Consider the following 18,328-nt stretch of genomic DNA (forward strand, 5'->3'; position numbering starts at 1 on the left):
AGCCCTATTTCTACTAGTGAAAATGTATAAACAACCTACATTTCCAAGCCTAGGAGAGCGGACTGTGATGTATTCATACAACAGAATACTACTCAGTGACAGAAGCGAGCAAGCTCCTGATGCATGAAACCGCCTACGTCTTAAGAGCATTATGTTGAGCGAAACAGGTAAGATGCAAAAGAAGACGCACTGTTTATATGGTGTTCGAGGATACGACAGACTAGTTGATGCCGGTAGAAACCACAGCAGTGGTTTTCTCTGGGGCAGAAAGCTTAGTAGGAAGGACGTGAGTAAACTTCCTGTCGTGATGAAAATGCTGTGTGTTACTACAGGGGCAAACGTTCCACAGGTGATCCAGTTGTCAAAACTCATCCAGTGGTATGCTGAGGATCTGTTCATCCCACTTCATGGGAATTTTATCTTAACCAAATAGAAGGAAAAGGAATGAAAACTAAATGAACAGGCATAACACATTTTGATTGATGCTTTTGAACTGTGGTGGAGAAGACTCTTGAGAGTCCCCTGGACAGCAAGGAGATCCAACCAGCCCATCCTAAAGGAAATCAGTCCTGAATACTCATTGGAAGGACTGATGTTGAAGCTGAAACTCCAATACTTTGGCCACCTGATGCAAAGAGCTGACTCATTGGAAAAGACCCTGATGCTGGGAAAGATTGAAGGTGGGAGGAGAAGGGGATGACAGAGGATGAGATGATTGGATGGCATCACCGACACAATGGACATGAGTTTGAGTAAACTCCAGGAGTTGGTGATGGACAGGGAGGCCTGGTGTGCTGCAGCCCATGGGGTCGCAAAGAGCCAGACATGACTGAGCAACTGAACACATTTAAAAAAAAAAAGAAGAGTTAAGTCTCAAATGTAGTCCTTGGCAAGGCCATCTTTGAGATGCAAGGGGCACCAAAAATACTTTTCAAAAAGCAAGACCACTGAATTATACAATGATAATGGGAGGAAGAAGAAATTATTTTGGAAAAAAAAAATAGGGCTATGAGTAGTTTCTGAGAAAGGTTTATGAAGGTCAAAAGTCTCCAGTCAACCACGTTGCATTCACACTACTGACTTCAGACATGTAATAAAGTGGAAAGGGTGCCCACATTACTTATATTTATTATAGAATTACCCAACACGACAAATGTAAAATGGAGGTATCTAAACTTTTGTTTTCTTTAAGGCAGCATCAAGACACCAAAGTAACTTAACCTTCAGGTGGACCATTACTGAGTCTCTTTCCAAGATGGCTTTGTATCAGATTGGATGCTGGGGGTGGGATCCTGTCTCTGAACTCTCCTCAGAGATCCAGAACTTTCGATCAAAGACTAGACCTACACATGTCCAGAGAGAACAGGGACCACAACCTTCCTGCCTGGGAGCAAGTGCTCTGGAAGCAGACAGATTGGCTGCTCAGTCATCCCCAGTCTGCTGGCTGTGGGTGTGGTTCCTGCTGACCCTGGCCCCACTTTCCCCAGCCATCTTTGTTGCCGCTGTTCAGTCGCCAAGTTGTATCCGACTCTTCGAGACCCCATGGACTTCAACACGCCAGCCTTCCCTGTCCCTCACCACCTCCCGGAGTTTGCCCAAGTTCATGTCCATTGAATCCGTGATGCCATCCAACCATCTCATCCTCTGTCATACCCTTCTCCTCCTGCCTTCAATCTTTGCCAGCATCAGGGTCTTTTCCAATGTGTTGGCTCTTCGCTTCAAGTGGCCTAAGTATTGGAGCTTCAGCATCAGTCTTTCCAAAGAGTATTCAGGGTTGATTTCCTTTAAGATTGACTGGTTTGATTTCCTTGCAGTCTAATGGATTCTGAAGAGTCTTCTCCAGAAGGCAAGGGTGGGATGATTTCACAGAAAAGCATTGAAACATGTATATTATCATATGTGAAACAGATCACCAGTCCAGGTTCGATGCATGACTCAGGGCGCTCAGGGCTGGTGCTCTGGGATGACCCTGAGGGATGGGAGGGGGAGGGAGGGGGAGGGGGGGTGGTTCAGGATGGTGGACACATGTACCCCCATGGCTGTTTCATGTTAATGTATGGCAAAAACCACTACAGTATTGTAAAGTAATTAGCCTCCAATTAAAATTTTAAAAAAAGTCTCCAACACCTCAGTTCAAAAGCATCAGTTCTTCGGCGCTCAGCTTTCTTTATAGTCCAACTCTCACATCCATCCATGACTACTGGAAAGATCATAGCTTTGACTAGACGGACCTTTGTCGGCAAAGTAATGTTTTCACTCTTTAACACACTGTCTAGGTTGATCATAGCCTTCCTGCCAAGAAGCAATCACCTTCTAATTTCATGGCTGCAGTCACCGTCCCCAGCCACCGACTTGTAGCCACCTCCACATCCTGAGAGCTGGGATTGCCTTCCCTGGAAGTAGGCAGCTCTTGCAGTTGGCGCACCTCAGAGGCTGTGGCTGGAACTGAGACGTTGAGTCTCAGCGCATGCACACTCCACACCTGCAGTGATGTCCTCGTGTTACTATTTCACAATCAAACTGAGTAAAGACCCCCCAGCCCTGGGAGGCTCACCCTGAGAAGTGCCCCTGGGCTGTGGCCGAAGATCAGGGAGGAAAAGCCTGCAGAAGGAGAGACGGCCTCTGGTGGTGAGGACAGCCTGGCGTGTCTGCCGGAAGGGGTGCTAGGAGAGCAGGGCCCTCACCCTGGGGTTTGCAACTTCCATGGCCCTGTGAGTGTGTGTCCTGCCTGCGTTTCAGAGAGAGAGGAGGAGAGTGACACAGGCTTGCTGCATGCCAGGTTGCTCAGTTGTGTCTGACTCTTTGCGACCCCATGGACTGTAGCCCCCCAGGCTCCTCTGTCCTTGGGATTCTCCAGGCAAGAATACTGGAGTGGATTGCCATGTCCTGCAGGGGATCTTCCCAACCCAGGGATCAAACCCATACCTCTCACGTCTCCTGCAGTGGCAGGTGGATTCTTTACCTGCTGAGCCATTAGGAAAGTTCCTGGTTCACACACTTTGTCTCATTAACCTTCAGAACAATCCGGGGAGATATGTGGGCTAATTCCCGCTCCATAGATGAGGAGCCCAGAGTGATGGAGTGGCTGGTCCTGGATCATAGAGCTAGGCTCCACCCCAGCTGGGGAACCACTCGGGCGTATGTCCCGGGGCCGCCCCGTGTTGTCCCAGGGCCCAGGGGAACCTGGCCTGAGAAGGCTGTGGATCCGATGGGAGCTTCCCAAACTACTCCAGCATGAACATCTTCCAGAAGGATTCTCCACTGGGCAATGAGGCAAGAAATTTATGGCTCTGCCTGATTAATGGGCCAGGCAGTTAAGAGTTCTCTGCCAAGCTGTGAGCATAATTTAAGGAACCGAGGCAGGAGGAAAAACCCATAACTCACATCCTTTAAGGGCTCTTAGAACAAGAGACACGTTGGAACATTGAAAACGTCTCTGCTCCTCGGGTCAAAAAAGACCAGTGTGTTTCTGGGTATTTCGGTCAAAGAACAGGGAGTCCAGATGAATGCACATGGCAGAACAAATGAGGAAAATACTTCCAGGTCATAAATTTCTGCTCAGTGTTTCCTTCGTTATTTTCTGACCGGCTTTGGTATTTGTTCAACCACATCCTCACTCTTCATGCCTCTCCCCACACCTTGTAAATGCCACCCTCTCAGCCAAGTAATTTTTCATTGACTAGAGTTGAAATGCTGCCAGGAAAGTGGCTCTGGGGATCTTAGATGTGGAGCGACAGGAGGCAGAGTGGAAGAGTCCCAGGATGGGAGTAATTTGAGTCCTGGGTCCTCTTAAGCTACATGATTTTGAGGGGGGCACTTCATCTCTCTGGACCTCAGTTTCCTTTTCTGTAAAGTAGAGAGTTTGGACCCATCTCCCTCTTCAGTTTGAAAGTCCTGTGAATTTCTCCTAGGCCTGACAACCCACAGTATTTTCACCATTCAGCATCTGGAATAGTAACACTTGCCCTCTGCTAAAACCCCAAAGCATCTTATCTCTGTGTTAAAAAGTGACATGTATTACTTTTTATCTCAACTTCTAGTTATCTGTGGGTATTTTCTTTTCTTTTCCTCTCCCCACCTGGACTCAGAATGCTTTGGGCAAGCTATGTTTTTCCTTTTGAACCCCTCCCAGCCCCTGCATGCCAACCAGTAACCCAGTAACCCGCTGTGTGTGAATGCAAATGAATGAATGAGTGGAAGCGGCCTCTACTCACTATTTGTCCCGAGACTGGATGACTTTGAAACTGACAGAACGCATCTCGGTCCTTGGTAGAGTGTAGGTTCCTCTGTTCCGACACAGAAAGAACTCAGCGAGAGGCAGGGTGAAGGCAAGGAAAGTTTATTCATATAGGATGCTTGTGAGAGATCCAAGTGGGCGGGCAAGGGGTGTCATGCCCAGAGCTGTGGGGCTACAGTTTGATTTGTTGTTGTTCCATCACTTGGTCGTGTCTGACTCTTTGTGACCCCATGGACTGCTCCACACCAGGCCTCCCTGTCCATCACCAACTCCCGGAGTTTACTCAAACTCATGTCCATTGAGTCGGTGATGCCATCCAACCATCACATCCTCTGTCGTCCCCTTCTCCTCCCGCCTTCAATCTTTCCCAGCATCAGGGTCTTTTCCAATGAGTCAGTTCTTTGCATCAGGTGGTCAAGGTATTGGAGTTTCAGCTTCAGCACCAACCCTTCCAATGAATATTCAGGACTGATTTCCTTTAGGATTGACTAGTTTGATCTCCTTGCAGTCCAAGGGACTCTTAAGAGTCTCCTCCAGCACACAGTTCAAAAGCATCAGTTCTTTATGGTCCAACTCTTACATCCTTACATGACTACAGGAAAAACCACAGCTTTGATGATATGGACCTTTGTTGGCAAAGTGACGTCTCTGCTTTTTAATACAATGTCTAGGTTTGTCATAACTTTCCTTCCAAGGAGCAAACATTGTTTAATTTCATGGCTGCAGTCACGGTCTGCAGTGATTTTGGAGCCCAAGAAAATAGTGTGTCCCTGTTTCCATTTTTCCCATCTATTTGCCATGAAGTGATGGGGCTTCCCAGGTGGCTCTAGTGGTAAACGTATCTGCCAATGGAGGAACTGTAAGAGACGTTGGTTTGATCCTTGGATGGGGAACATCCTCTGGAGGAGGGCATGGCAACCCACTCCAGTATTCTTGCCTGGAGAATCCCATGGACAGAGGAGCCTGGAGGGCTACAGTCCACAGGGTCGCAACGAGTCGGACATGACTGAAGTGACCGAGTACAATGGGACTAGATGCCATGATCTCAGTTTTTTTGGATGTTGAGTTTTAAGCCTGCTTTTTCACTCTCCTCTTTCACCTTCATCAAGAGGCTGTTTAGTTCCTCTTCGCTTTCTGCCATCTGAGTGGTGTCATCTGCGTATCTGAGGTTATTGATATTTCTCCCAGCACAGTTTTATAATCAAAGGAAAAGCGGGGGCAGGGAGAGAAGACTGCCTTCCTCCTCATTCTTCAGTGGACATCAGGCTTCCATCAGAACCTCCTCCTCCATGTTGGGTGGGGGCATTTTCTTGTCCTTATGTGGTCAGAGTGGGACTGTCATGATCCTACTCAAATCAGCAATAGGGTGGTCTATGGTAAAAATGGTAAGTCATCTCAGGTTTTAGTATAATGTCACCTTTTCCTTATATTCTTATTTTTAGTGTGTGCAGAGGAGCGCGTCCTAGGAATCATTAACTCACAGAGCTCGCTGGGTAGGATGCGGGGCTCATGCCGCTGCTGTTTTATCGTTCAGGGCATGTCCCATGCTTCTGTTTCACGGTTTTGTTGCTAAGCAAAGCCTCCTCGGTTTTGTGGTTAAGCACACCAGCTTCCTTGAGTGATCATTAACTTACAGATCTCCCATACTTTTCTCTCGACTCACAATCCCCTAGGGGATGATTTAATCATCTACTTTGTCCCTTTAACACTCTGTCCCTATCAACTTGATTTGCTTACAAAAAGTACATCCTTTCTGTTTGATAAATTTTAACATGTGTTTCAAAATGCAGAGTTAGAAGTACATTTTATTTTTGTAAGATACCCATAGACAGAGGAGCCTGGAGGGCTACGGTCCATGGGGTCACAAAAAGTTGGACATGACTGAACACACACACACTGTTATTTTAGAAAATTTATTAAAACGAGTCTTTCTGATACCACACTTTAAATCAAAGCAGCAGGTTTTTCAAGTTTTCTGGAAGACATTGCTTCAGAGATTTCATCATGGCTGCTCTCTCCTCGCTGTCTCAAACTGATCACGTGAATTATTTTTGAACAATAATGCCCCGTCCCTGTAGACATGATACACCCACGGGTGTTGGGACTGAACAGGTCGGCTGGCTTTGCCGATGGAATATCAGCAAATGTGATGCAAGCGGAAGTCTTGCATGCTTCTCTCCTCCCTGAGGCTCCTGCTACTTATCAGGACAAGAACTAGGGGAAGAGACCAGAACCCACACTGCAGCCTAGGTCCCCTGACCTCGAGCAACTTGCACCACCACCTAAAAGTCAACAAGATACGGAGTGCTGGGCTGGGTGTTGTGCAAGTGTTGCAGCAGTAGTTGACCTGGGTGACAGACTGAAGTCACAGAGGAGTAATCACAGTTCAGGCACAGACAAAAGGAGCTGTCTGGTCCCAGACACGTCCCTGCACCCCTGAGAACTTGAACTTTCCGTGAACTGTGCCAAACTCAAGAACCTCATCAGCTGTTTTTAAAACAACACCTGCCAATTGCAACCTTGTGGTCTCAAGGACGTTTTCCCTTGTAACTATGTCTCCATCTTGGACCCCAACCAGTCCTTCCTGGTGGCTCCCATTATAACGCTTGATAAACAACTCACAACGCTAACAATGGTCTTGCAGTCTTTGCCTTTGTGAGCTTTCTCAATTTTGCAGTCCTGTGGATCACAATTCAGGTGCTTCTGGAATCTGTGTCTCCTGGCTGCAGTCCTAACAAACTCCAAATAAATGCCTCTTTCTTTCAATCAGATCCCCATTGCTGAAATTTTGGTTAACAGCCAATACTTCTGACTGATTCAATGGACATGAATTTGAGCAAACTCTGGGAGACAGTGAAAGACAGAGGGCCCCGGTGTGCTGCAATCCACGGGGTTGCAAAGAGTTGGGCACAACGTAGCAACTGAATGGCAACGATGGTTCACCTTCCCCCAAATTCTCCTTCATGCCTGACTTTGTGCCTCTGAGGACTGACCAAGAAACCCTGCTTGGACGTCTGTTTTTGACAGATATGGGTCCATCAAGCAGCAGTTTCAGGCCTGCATTCTGAGAACTGAGAGTCTCCGATCCTCTATCATTATGTCCATATTTAATTTGCTGTCCTGTACATTTGGAGTATAATTCCTGGGTCAGGAAGATCCCCTGGAGAAGGAAATGGCCACCCACTCAGTATTCCTGCCTAGAGAATTCCATAGAGGAGCCTGGCATGCTACACTCCATGGAATTACAAGGAGTCGGACACAATTGAGCGACTAACACTCACACCATAAAGATACTTTATGTGATTCACTAACTTTTCTAAAAATTAATACTTATATATAATTTATCACATTTTATGAAATCAGAAGTTCCAGGTTGCTCTTCCAGGTTTCTGTGTCACGTGGCAAGTGGGATCTTAGTTCCCTGGCTGGGGATCAAACCAGTGCCCCCGGCACTAGGAACTTGGAATCATAACCACTCACTAGACTGCCGAGGAAGTCCCTGCTCTTTCTTATTAGATGAACGGCTGCAATAAACATTTTAAATAGGATTAAAAAATTAAACATGACTTAAAATAAGGGTATTGTTATGACTGAAATGAAGTGAAATCACATTACATACAATTGACCAATTTAAAGAAGGGCATTAGTCTAATTTTTTTTTTTTTTTACATCCCCTCCTTTCACGAGCAGAAACCTTTGTTTCTCTCCCCACTATTAGCCGTGTGATTTGATGAGGTTAAAACCCATCCCCAGCTCCAGGAAGGGATCCCTATTTGTGCTCCCATTTCATTTAATGTTTTCCAATTTCTCCATCTCTTTTTCTTCTTCTTTTTTTTTTTTTTTGATATTCTTTCTCAAGACTTGATCAAGTATAGTAAAAAAAGCTTTCGTATACCTATATATAAATAATATGTATAATATATATTTTAGAAAGCTTATGAATTTTTGCCTAACTAAAAAAATTTATGACATTTGGAGTCCACTTGTTTGACTTAGTATGAGTAGAATGCTATATTTCTAATTAAGAAACATAGATATGCAACAAAAGTTTACTGTATAGCACAGGGAACTATACTCAATGTCTTGTAATAACCTATCATGGAAAATAATCTGAAAAATAATACACATGTACACGTATGACTGAATCACCTCGCTGTGCACCTCAGACACCGTAAGTGAACTTCGGTCCGTGGGGTCGCAGAGGGTCGGGCATGACTGAAGTGGCCTGTGTGTGCTGTGTGCTCAGTCATGTCCGACTCTCTGCGACCCCACGGACCGAAGCCCGCCAGGCTCCCCTGTCTGTGGAATTCTCCAGGCAAGAAGACTGGAGTGGGTTGCCATGCCCTCCTCCAGGAAGTGACCTAGCATGAACGGAAGCCAAAAAGTCAGAGGACGGCTACTCTAGTGTCAGCCTATCTACATTCCCCACCACACATCGGTGCTCGGCCTCACGGGAATAAGAGAAGCCTGCAGACGGGGGCCTGGGCACCCCGCCTCTCTGTGGACGAGGCTCTGAGCAGGTCTGCCCTGTGGGACTGGCCATCTCGGGCCTGCCTTGTGGGCACTCCGCCTTCTCAGTGCTGGGCCTCCCAGACCACCTGCGCCCCCTGCAGCCCCAGCAGCACCCTGAGAACCCCAGGCGCTGTCATCTGCACCGAGAAGCTACGTATTCACTGGAGAGACCACGTAGGTATGAGCGGGCCTCTGCCGCGAGGAGCCCACCACAGCCAGGACGTGGTCAGTCACTGCCAGCCTTCCCTGAGTCTGGCCCTGACTTTCCACTCAGGACCCACCAGCGAAAGCTGGCCGTGAGCTCGCTCCTCACCAGCTACACAGGATGCCTGCTTCCCGTCAGCTGCCTCCCATCCAGGCCAAGTGAGCCCTTCTCTCTCACTCGAACACCTTCCCACTTCCTGCTTTGTTGCCTTCAGAGTCTCTGCCACAGGCAAGTTTATGGGTTGAGTTCTGTCCCCCAGAAAGATATATATATGATAGAAATTATATATATATATATAATATAGAAATTCATATATAATTTTGGCCATACTGCATGGCTTGCAGGATCTTAGTTCTCTGACCAGGAATTGAACCCGGGACCTTGGTAGTAAAAGAGCAGAATCTTAACCACTGGTTTGCCAGGGGATTCCCAGAAATTTGTATGTTGAAGCCCTGATCCTCAGTAGTTCAGAATGTGACCTTACTTGGAGACAAAATCACTGCAGATGTAATGAGTTAAGATGACAAATCAGACTGGAGTAGACTGGGTTCCTAGCCCCACACGACTGGTGTTGGACATGGCTCTGCGCTGAGATCCGGCGATGCCTTTACAAGTCAAGGGACACCACAGGTTGCCACCAGCAGCCAGGAGGGACGTCTGGATCCTTCTCCCAGCACCCTCAGGGGGAACACAGCTCTTCTGACCCCACCGTCTCTAGGACTGTGAGAAGACACGTGTTTGCTGTTTAAGGCCCTGTACCTTGTTAGGAGAGCCCTAGCAAACAAACACAGCAGGTGACGGTGACTGACTCCCTCGCCTGAAGACCCCAGGCCTTGGCCTGATGTCACCGGCTGGTCTTCAACCATTTCCACAGCACTTGGCCCTGCTGGGGAAGGACAGGCTTTCCTAGGGAGCTGTGGTACCCCAGGCAGCCAAGACTCAATGGATGGAAAAGTGAAAGTGTGAGTCACTCAGTCATGTCCAGCTCTTTGCGATGCCATGGACTGCGGCCCACCAGGCTCCTCTGTCTATGGGATTCTCCAGGCAAGAATACTGGAGTGTCTTGTCATGCCTTTCTCCAGGGGATCTTCCCAACCCTGGGATGGAACCCGGGTCTCCTACATTGCAGGCAGATTTTTTACCATCTGAGCCACCAGGTAAGTCTGCTGGAAGCCTTTTCTCAGGCTACGGGTACTGGGTCTTGACACAGCCCGAAGTTCATCTTGACTGAGAGGGTCTCACAGCCTCTGGACCGCCTATCAGGGTTCCTGCTCCATCACTGCTGTGTCTGGTTACTAAAGAGCTTCCTACAAGGCAATGCGAGGCCCAGCCCGGCTCAGGGTGCTGGTGGGCTGGCCGCCGCCACTCCATCCTGTGGCTGCACCCCGACCCCAGGCGCTCACAAGACAGCTGGCAGCCCGCGATGCTGTTTCATTCCAATTTTGTCAAGTACGCGGGGCTCCTTCAGAGGCGTCAGTTCGGCGTTCCCTGTGCTTAGGGAACAAGGGCCTCGCCTCCCAGGGCAGGCGGAGGCTGACTGGAAACAAGTTATTTTGAGACGGGCACAGGCTGTACAGATAACAGCGTGTTTTCCTGCTGAAGTCGTCGTGTGAGAAATGTTGGGGTGGGGGGAGAGGCACGCGGATGAATCTAAAAATAGAAGGCTGTAATTAGGCGAGCGCGGACTCCTTCTGGAAGGCGTCGATTGCTACGGCAACCACACAACCCGGTTTCTCCAGGACAGCTTTCATTCTGTGAAATCTGATTCTTTTCAGTTAAGGTGATCTGTTACGCGTCTGAACGCAATTTAATGTTACAGAATCGTAGGCCCCTTACACACACATTAATGCACAAATCCAAACAAACGCTTGGTCATGTCAGCACTCATTTTCTTTCTGTCATGGAAATACAGGCATCAAGGCTGTGGGCTTTTCCTACAGGTTGACAGGTTATGAAGATAATACAGGAGGGTGTGGGTCAAACATGGGGCTGCTGAAAGGGTGTGAAGGGGGGAGTTAGGCTTAAACTTATTGGTTGAAGAGTGGGACATTTTTTACTGGCCGGAAACTCCAAGGGCCAGTTCTCAAGTCTTTATTCTGTATGCTGTGTCTCATGGAATTCCAGAGTGGTTCTGCAGGGGACATGCGTGAGCTGCTCCGGGTGTGATTATGGCATGTATGTCATCATGCTTACCCACAAAGTGATGGGTGTGTGATGAATGGGATTTGCACAAATGCACCCTGCAAAGCCTCGAGCCCAGAGCTTGGGGCCAGAGAGACCAGAGCCCTTTGGGTGGCAGCAACATGGGTGGGATCCCTTTATGGACAGAGGACAGGAAACCGTTTCTTGCCTCAGTTCTCAGAGGACGTGCTGGCTGTGTTGACTGGTGGATGGAGGGGGTTAGAGGCCAGCAGGTGTCAGGAGGGGAGGACCCCGGGGGAAGGGATGGTCATGGTAGCCCCGGAAACCTCCATATTGGAAACTTGGGTGTTTGCTGCTATTTGTATTTTCAATAAGGATTCCCCTTGTTTTTCTGCAGTCTTAGTTATATTAACATTCTTTTGCAAGTATCATCTAATTTTGGTTATCTTCATGGGAATAAGAGCAAAGAGACTTTGCTCTAGGACTGGAATTTTGATGGGCACCAAAGAAATCAGAGTTTAAAAAAAACAAAACACTACTCCCAGGGGAAAGTTCTCGGAAGGCAAAGCCTGGGAGACCTGGAGATGAGTAGGAAAATGCCCCTCTTTCTATGAGGGGCTCCTCTCAAGTGCCGCTCTGCTGGAGGGAACTTTTGAGAGATTTGCACTTGGACTTACGAGGACGCTGTTCTGTGTCCTGATCGCGTGCTGCCCTAGGAGGTGGTGTCTCAAAACAGTTGCCTCCAACGCTGCTTCCGGTTTGTAAAACAGTAAAACCGTTTTTCGACATGTGTTTTGTGGACTAGAAATATTACAGTTGCCATTTTGGAAAATATCACCTACCATACAGTATAGCAGTTTTTGTTTTTTTTTTCCAAACAAGAAATTTGTTCTCTAAGAGAGAGACTGGCGCCAGCTCCATGCCTCATGCTGTGCACTGTACTCCCGAATAGATCTGTTTCCTTGTGTGCACGAACCATGGTGTCATGAGCCTTTTCAAAAAATTTATTTGGTTGCACTGGGTATTAAGTGCAGTATGTGAATTTAGCTGTGGCATGTGGGCTCTTAATTCCCTGAGAGGATCGCACAGCCCCCTGCACTGGGAGTATGGTGTCTTAGCCATTGGACCACCAGGGAAGCCCCTCACGAGTCTTTAAGAGATCTTTTCCCTCATGCTATTCCTGATCCTGGTTTTTCTTCCTTTTTTCATTTTATATCATCTTTTTTGCTTACGCTTAGAAAAACTGTCTTTAAAATAATCTTTTCCCTTCAAAGGACACATCCAGAAACTGTTATACTTCCTAAAAGTCTTTCAGTAATTTAACCAGCTGAGTAAATATAAGGTGTTTTGTTATATGTTTGTTTCATGAGAAGGCTGATGTTAGGACAATGGCCATACAAACTGCTACCACACTCTGTCATCGCCCCAGACCCCAGATTGTTCTTATTTCAAAGACTCTTTTGAAAACAGGTAATTTTAGGCAACCTAATTACAATATGATATATAACATTTGGGCCAGTTGACCCAGATCAACATTAAATGGAAACTTCCAATTATTTAGGCAAAAAGCAAGCCTAATAAATTACATGTGGATTTCACAGGAGGTACAATATTAAAAGCATCATGCCATAGAGGCAGGGGGCTGCCTGCAAGGTGGAGAGCTCCTGTGCAATTATGTTTTGTAGTGCCCCTGAGGTCACCCCAAGAAGCCCTACTTCTTGGAGCCCTAATACCAATCAGCCTTTCGTGAGACCTCAGTGGTCCCTCTGAACACAGGTCCGGAACACAGACCGGATCGTGTTTGGTGCTTAAGGGAGCCTCAGCCTGATCAGTGGCCTGTGAAGCCCTCTGTCACGCAGGACGTCCAAGTGTGTTTTCCACTCCCGGCTGCCCTGTGCCGGGATACATGTCATGCACTGCTCACCTCTGGGGCACCACTCTCACCAGTCACCTTTGGTCCAGTTTCCTGGCAGACAGCAGTATCCCAATTCGTGCAGAGGTGCAGGCTAACTGGGAGGCAAACAATAGGTGACTGGAAACAATGAATTGGAATCTCTGCCCTGCCTCTTCTGCTCCCTGGCTGTCCTCTGTGTATCAGTCGGCTCAGGCTGACTTAACAACATATCGATACCACAGACTGGGAGGCTTAAACAACGATGTTATTTTCTTACAGCCCTGCAGGCTAGACGTCTTAGATAGCCGGGTCAGCAGGGTAGTTTCCTCTGAGGGCTCTCTCCTGGGTGTGCAGCTGTAAAAGGCCGATGAGTTTTGGGTGCACTGGCCCTGCAGATAGTTAAAAGTGATGGCGTCTTTACTGGGGGATGGACAAGGTCACTGGCGACTAGCTCTCCCTTCTCTGAATCATGCCAGATTCTGAGCAATGTTACTCCTGCACCAAGCATTTGCCTGGGGGTGGGGGTGCGAATAGGGGTGGGTGGGTTAGGGCTGGGGGAGTGGGGGGAAGGACATTTAGTTTCCTTTGGACCACTTGCTACATTTTGATGACAACAATTCTCAAAACGTATGGAGGTGCTCTTGCTTTCTGAATCTCTTTTATTTCTAGAAGAGTGAGGAAGGAAGGTCAAATCTCTTATTCTGTGCCCCTGCAACTTCCACACTCCCATCCTGGGCTGAAATCAGAGGAGTCTGAGCAGATGAAGAGATAGGAGTCAAGAGCATGTCCAAACAGAGTAATTCTTCCAATAATAATGTTGACAGCTTATGTTATCTTAGGGTTCTTAAGTCTCTTCTTTGGAGTCAACACCATTGATTTATCAACTTGTTTTCCTTGACTTTATGGCTCTTTCTCATTATTTTCTGAATATGGCTTTGCTTTGCTCCCTGGAATGGGAAACAAAGGTTTCTGATGAATCCTGGGACAGGCCAGATCTTCCTCTACAATGATGTAGCTGCTCACAGGCAAGTCTGGCCAGTAGTGTTGGGGTTTCCCTTCCTATCAGTGGAATATGGCCTCAGATGGCCGTGAGCATTCAGTAGGCTCGTGTGGTCTCAGAATCCCACAAAGGCAAAAGATGCACCCCTCTACAGTTCCGGGAGCCTTAAGTGGAGATAGAGAAATCCGGTCCTACAACTTCCCCAGAGATTTTCACCAAATGGAAACACCTCTCTTGCACTCTCTCCAGAGTTCCTTTGTGTGTGTCCTCTCTTCCCTCTCCCTCAGAACCGTTATTTAATTTACCTCGTCTCCTATCAGAAAATCAGGCATTTAGTGTATTTCACCTAAAGAACCTAAAGAGGACTTCATAATCTTAGGAGTTGCTAATGGTGGAATTGCAGGCATTTCCACAGAATGTTTTAAATGACTGGGGGGGGGGGGGGCTCTTGAGTCACCCGCAGGTGGCGGAAGCCGACTGTTTTGGCCTTACCAAGCTTATCACATGAGGCCAGAGACCAATGTTCATTTGCTGTGAATGGATTTCAGTTGGGACAATGCTTCTAGCTCCTTAGGAGTTCCCTCAGAGAAGTGTCTGTGAGGGAGCTCATTTTTCACTCTTGCCCGGCTCTGTGGTTAAGAAGTGGCCCCTGGGAGCCAGCGCCTTATTACAGCTGGAAGCCACGGTGGGCCTCCTCCTCCTTTGTCCTGGCCCTGGCATGAGCAAGAGCCTCCGGAGGCTGGAAGGCTGGGGTCCACAAGCGGCTCCAAGGCCATAAGCCTGCGAGGGGCTCTGGTGGGTATGGTCCACAGGCGGGCTCCTCCTGGGGACCCGAGGCTGGGTTCGGCCGCGGGCACACCTGGAACGCGGGACCAAGGGCAGAGCCCACCCGCGACAAGTGCCCGGGGGCACTGGGCCGAGCCCTGCCCCCTCAGACGTCGGGGCCCACGTGCCGGCCTGCAGCTGGTCACTCACAAGCGACAGCCGCCATCTGACTGGAGACGCCACGCGGCCGGGCTGCAGAGCCTGGCTTTGTGCAACCTGGGGCACGTTCCTCAAGCCCGTCTGGCGCTCTTCCTTCATCTCTAAGGTGGGGACGAAGCCCGCCCTGCAGGGTGGTAAGGGCAGGTGAGACGACCTGGGCGAGAGGATGGCGCCTTTGCGGGGTTCGCACACACCAGGTGCTCTCGCCACGTCTCACGCGGGGTCGACCCCGGCTTTTCTGCTGGAACCAAAGTTCTCCCGTGCCTCAAAAAGTTTTCGGTAGGGGGCGTGCAGGTGGTGACACAGCGCGTTTAAAGTCGGAAAAGTGCGGGGCCAAAGCCCCTACAGACGTCCGTTAAATTTGTCCCCACTTCCGGCCCCGGCGACAAAGCGCCCAACAGACGTCCGTTAAGCCCGTCCCCACTTCCGGACTCGGCGACAAAGACCCCACAGACGTCCGTTAAGCTCGTCCCCACTTCCGGCCCAGCGAGGGCAGGTCAAGGGCCTGGGGGCCACCAGGGTCGACTGAGGCGACGACTCGACACTAGCGGGCGTGCGGCCCGGTGGAACGCGGCTGTCCTGGCGAGGAGGGACGAGCTGGCAGTAAAGCCCTCCGAATCTCCCGCCCTCGGCGCTGTCCTGGTGGGGACCCCTGCCCGCTACGTCGGAGCCCACGCGCTTCAGAGCCTCAATTCCGGGGCGCGGCCCCAGCGGGGGACTGACGGAAGGGATAGGTTTGCGTGGTTCTCGCGAGAACATCCTCCCCGGGGTCGTGCCGGCGGCCTCTCCCCACGGTGGGCGGGGCTGCGAAGCGGAAGGCGTAAGATCTGGGCCCGCTGACGATCACGTGACCGCAAGACCGTCCTCCCCAGGGTCGCGCCGGCGGCCCCTCCCCGTGGTGGGCGGGGCTGCGAAGAGGAAGGCGGAAGAGCTGGGCACCCGATGGCGATCACGTGACCTCAAGCCTGCAGCGAGGATTGGCCGGACGCTTCCGGGCCACGCCCCGAGGGCCCTCCCGCCCCCTCTCCCAGAGGCGGAGCTGCGGGTGGCCTGGTAGTGTCCTCAGGCGCACCAGGGTGGGGCCGTTTGGGCTTCTTGGCTTCTTGGTGAAGCTGCGAACCGCGGTGCAGGGTCTCGGGTGGCCGGGTACCTTAGCTGTGCAGAGCTTGGCGTCCTGCAGGGCACCTCTCTCCGAAATAGAACTTTCTGGAGAATGCTTCAGGGCTGCGCTAGGAGAAGCCAGCCCTCCACGCGGCGTCATATCCTCGCTGTCCCTCCACCCAGGTCGTGGCGCCTGACTCTGGATCTCAGTGACGTGAGGGCAGCCCCCCAGGAAAATCCTTGCCGAGGTCATCTTCCCCTTCGTGCAGTATCCGAGCCCAGTCCCAACTTACTTTTCACTCCCGTTCATCGTGGGAAACGCAAAATCGGACCTCAGGACACCCTCTTCTCCCCGTTTGGCTCCTGGGTTCCCTCAGGGGCATCTGCAGTGATACCGGTACTGTGACTGATTGTTGCAGGCGTTATTTCTTCTGGCAGAAGGTGGCAGGTCGCTGCTGGCCTTCATTCCTGTGTCTGGCAAATCAAAGGTGTGATTTCTGAGTGAACTTACAGTGGGGCCTACTGAGATTTTTGTTCAGTCGTTCAGTCTTGTCTGACTCTTCACCATGCCATGGACTGCAGGGTGTCAGGCTTCCCTGTCCTTCACTGTCTGGACTGTGTTCAGTTCAGTCGCTCAGTCATGTCTGACTCTTTGCGACCCCGTGAACCACAGCACGCCACGCCTCCCTGTCCATCACCAACTCCCGGAGTCCACCCAAACCCATGTTTATCGAGTCGATGATGCCATCCAACCATCTCATCCTCTGTCGTCCCCTTCTCCTGCGCTCAATCTTTCCCAGCATCAGGGTCTTTTCAAATGAGTCAGCTCTTGGCATCAGGTGGCCAAAGTATTGGAGCTTCAGTTTCAACCGTCCTGCCAATGAACACCCAGGACTGATCTCTTTTAGGATGGACTGGTTGGATCTCTTTGCTGTCCAAGGGACTGTTAAGAGTTTTCTCCAACACCACAGTTCAAAAGCATCAGTTCATTGGCGCTCAGCTTTCTTTATAGTCCAACTCTAACATCCATACATGACCACTGGAAAAACCATAGCCTTGACTAGATGGACCTTTTCAGGTCATCATCAGGGTCTTTTCCAATGAATTGGCTCTTTGCATCAGGTTGCCAAAGTATTCCAGCTTCAGCATCAGTCCTTCCAATGAATAGTCAGGATTGGTTTCCTTTAGGATTGACTGGTTTGATCTCCTTGCAGTCCATGGGACTCTCAAGAGTCCTCCAGCACCACTTTTCAAAAGCATCAGTTCTTCAGTGCTGAACTTCAGCATCCAACTTTTAACATCTGTACATGACTACTGGCAAAACCATTGCTTTGATTATACAAACCTTTGTCAGCAAATTGATGTCTCTGCTTTCTAATACACTGTCTAGGTTTGTCATAGCTTTCCTTCCAAGGAGCAAGCATTTTTAAATTTCATGGCTGCAGTCACCATCCGCCGTGATTTTGGAGCCCAAGAAAATAAAATGTCACTGCTTCCACTTTCTCCCCTTCTATTTTGCCATGAAGTGAGAGGATTCCCATGAGCTCTGCTTTAATGACCTCCGAGTCTCCTTCCTCCACATTCTCCTCCAAGTCTAATCTGCTGTGCCAGGCATGGTATAAGCTGCCACTCAGGAGACCTGCCGAAAAAGGGAACCCTGCCCAGTGGGGCTCACAGACCGGAAGGGGAGAGAGAACTGGCCCTTTAACAGTTACAGTATAATGTGCCACTGCCAAGTAGCCCAGGTTAGGCTTTTATTTGTTAAATACAATGACCTTATGAGTTAGCTGTTACCTTCATGTCACTCAGGACTCTGAGACTCAAGAATGAGACCTTGTGAAACCACTCACGTTTTCCTTCCATTACTCATTTGGCAGGGCCAGAAGAAAGCTCCATGGAGGAAGGGGAGAAGGCAAAGGGGACAGAGAAATTCCAGAGCCTTTGCAATGTAAAATGCTGTTGCATCTTCAAAAATTCCTACAAGGTTCTGCCTTATTTTTCAGGACTTCTGGGGTTGTTTTATATTTTGTTATTTATTTTTGCATTAATCCTCAGAAGAAGACTTCAAGGCATTGCGGTTATATTCTAGCTATCTAAATTGACCAGACTGCAAAAACACATTTAAAATTGACCTCAAAGCATTTGACCAGAGTTTGTTTCCTTCCCCAAGTGAAGTACAATCGCATCACTCTGGAAGGAAACTGAACAATGATTCTGTCCTTCTCTGGTTGTGGTCCAGGCCCCACCTGCATC

General features: G+C 49.3%; 1 long non-coding RNA gene across 1 annotated transcript; it reads right to left on the minus strand.

Annotated features, from left to right (window-relative positions):
* Positions 1-9,838: 9,838 nt before the first annotated feature.
* LOC133252076 (uncharacterized) lies at positions 9,839-17,863 on the minus strand. The gene is made up of 2 exons (XR_009737804.1): positions 14,966-17,863; positions 9,839-13,937 (listed from the first exon to the last, which is right to left on the minus strand). It is a non-coding gene; the product is annotated as an uncharacterized LOC133252076 (long non-coding RNA).
* Positions 17,864-18,328: the final 465 nt, after the last annotated feature.

This window comes from Bos javanicus, chromosome 1 (assembly GCF_032452875.1).
Source record: "Bos javanicus breed banteng chromosome 1, ARS-OSU_banteng_1.0, whole genome shotgun sequence".
In the NCBI taxonomy this organism is placed as follows: Eukaryota; Metazoa; Chordata; class Mammalia; order Artiodactyla; family Bovidae; genus Bos; species Bos javanicus.